General features: G+C 39.3%; 1 protein-coding gene across 1 annotated transcript in view; it reads right to left on the bottom strand.

The window, feature by feature from the left end:
- LOC102869566 (bromodomain and WD repeat-containing protein 1-like) overlaps window positions 1-2,730 on the bottom strand; it is a 20,647-nt gene that overhangs the window by 16,436 nt on the left and 1,481 nt on the right. The window lies entirely within an intron of this gene.

Raw genomic sequence — 2,730 nt, 5'->3', positions numbered from 1 at the left:
TAGTACAATTAAATGTTCTGGGATTCCCATTCTTCTCAGAGTCAGCCACAGTTTGTTATGATCCACACAGTCAAACGCCTTTGCATAGTTAATGAAACACAGACATTCCTCTGGTGTTCCCTGCTTTCAGCCAAGATCCATCTAACATTAGCTACAATATCCCTAGTACCACGACCCCTTCTAAACCCAGCCTGGGCTCCCGGCAATTCTCTGCTGATGTGCTATTCCAGCCATTTTTTTTTTTGATGATCTGTAGAATCTTGCTTGCATGTGAAATGAATGATATTGTTCTATAGTTTCCACACTTTGTTGGGTCACCCTTCTTTAGGATGGGAACAAATACAGATCTCTTCCAGTCATAAACGCAGGTTCTGCAGATAGTTTTCCAATTTTGCCAACACCATTTGTTAAAAAGGCTATCGTTTCCACACTTAACTGATTTCATCTCCTTGTCAAAAATTAGTTGACCATAGGTAGATAGGTTCTTAATTCTATTCTATTGATCTGTGTGTCTGTCATTGTACCAGTACCGTGCTGTCTTAACCACCACAGCAGTGTAGTAGGATTTGAAATCAGGGAGTGAGATGCCTCCTACCTTTTTTTTTTTCTATTTTTAAGGAGTGCTTTGCTTACTCAGGACTTCTTTCCATTCCAAATGAAAGTGGAGATAGCCTTTCCCATCTCATAGAATAATGGATTGGTATTTGTATTGGGATTGCATTGAACGTGTAAATTGCCTTTGGTAGTATTGTCTTTTTCACAATATTGAGTCTTCCTATCCATGAGCAAGGGTTATTCTTCCACTTCCCCATGTCTTTTTTTGTTTTCTTGTAGTAATGTTTTATAATTTTCTTTGAAGAGATCTTTTGTGATTCTGGTTAGATTTACTCCCAAGTATTTAATCTTGTGATTAGCTATTTTGAAGGGTACTGTTTATCTTAGCTACAGCTTTGTATTTGCTTTGTCACAGAGACACTTCACCAAAGAAGACATTCAGATGGCAAACAAACCCATGAAGAAATGTTCAAAATCCCTAGCTCTGAGAGACATGGAAATTAAAAAAACCTATGAGATATCATCTCCCCCCAGTAGCAAAATTTATCAGAATAGCAAACAACAAATGCTGGTGAAGTTGTGGAGAAACTGGAACCCTTTTATTCACTGTTGGTGGGAGTGTAAAGGTGCAGCCACTATGGAAGGCAGTATGGCGCTTTCTCAAAATGTTGCAAATAGAAATACCATTTGACCCAGCAATTCCACTCCTGGGAATATACCCCAAAGAAACCATAATTACCACTCAAGCAGATATATGCACACCCATGTTTATCACGGCTTTGTTCTCAATAGCAAAGAGTTGGAAACAACCTAAGAGTCCATCAACAAATGAATGGATAGAGAAGCTGTGGTGTAGTCACAAAATGGAATACTATACTCCATTGAAAAACAAGGAACGCATGAAATATTAAACAAAATGGAATGGGTGGCCCTGGAGGACATTATGCTGAGTGAAATATCTCGGTCACAAAAGGACACATACTGCATAGTGCCACTGTTGTAAAACAGGACTGACATCAAGGTTGTGGGGAGACTGAGAAAGATGGGGTAAATAATGTATACTGCATTGAAACAGATGAGGGAGAGAATTGTTTAAAAGGGAGATGTGATTAGGTATTATTGTCATGACAGGAGTCCAGAACGAAGACTGCATAATGTAGTGGACTTGGGGGCAGGGATTGTATAATAGTGGAAGAATTTTTCTTTTACTTTTCAAAACTAAGACTGAATAGTGGATTGGACTTGGGGGGATTGATTGTATAACAGTGAAAGAATTTTTCTTTTACTTGTCTTTTTTTTTTTTTTTCTTTTACTTTTCAAAGAGATGAGCTAACAGAGGGGGGAGGTTGGGAAGGGAGAAAAGTACAACAATGGATGAATGGAAATCCAGGTCTCTGTAAACTTGAAAATTCATTTTAAAAAAGAGTTGATGGCATACCAATTGACATATTTCAACAAACATGCTGCCCTGGATGTGCTCACTAAGTTGTGCCAAGAAATCTGGAAGAGAACCACCTGGCCAACTGATTGAAGAGATAGATATTTGTTCCCATTCCAAAGAAAGGTGATCTGATAGAGTGCGGAAATTATCAAACAATTTCATAATATCACATGCAAGCAAGATTCTGCTGAAAATTATCAAAAAATAATTGGAGCAAAACATCAACAGAGAACTGCCAGATGTACAGGATGGGTTTAGAAGAGGCTGTGGACTAGGGATATTATAGCTAATGTTAGATAGATCTTGGCAGAAAGCAGAGAGTACCAGAGGATTGTCTATCTCTGCTTCATTGACTATGCAAAGGCTTTTACTGTGTGGATCACAATAAGATAATGGCTGATTCTGAGAAGAATGGGAATCCCAGAACATTTGATTGTGCTTATGTGAAACCTATACTTGAAGCAAGTATAAAACCAAGCCGTCAGAACAGAGCAAGGAGACACTGCATGGTTCAAAATCTGGTAGGGCGGCCGCCAGGGATGTATTCTATCTCCATACCTTTTCAATCTGTATGCAGGACAGATCATCTGGGATGCTGGGTTGTACAAGGTGGAATGTGACATCAGGATTGGAGGAAGACTCATCAACACCCTGCATTATGCAGGTAACACAACCCTGCTTGCTGAAACTGAGGAGGACCTGAAGCACTTGCTGCAGAAGGTCAAGGACTGCAG

The sequence above is a fragment of the Elephantulus edwardii genome, unplaced genomic scaffold (genome assembly GCF_000299155.1).
Source record: "Elephantulus edwardii isolate Elephantulus edwardi_28Jun2011 unplaced genomic scaffold, EleEdw1.0 scaffold00051, whole genome shotgun sequence".
Lineage (NCBI taxonomy): Eukaryota > Metazoa > Chordata > Mammalia > Macroscelidea > Macroscelididae > Elephantulus > Elephantulus edwardii.
This window is presented reverse-complemented; position numbering and strand designations above follow the sequence as displayed.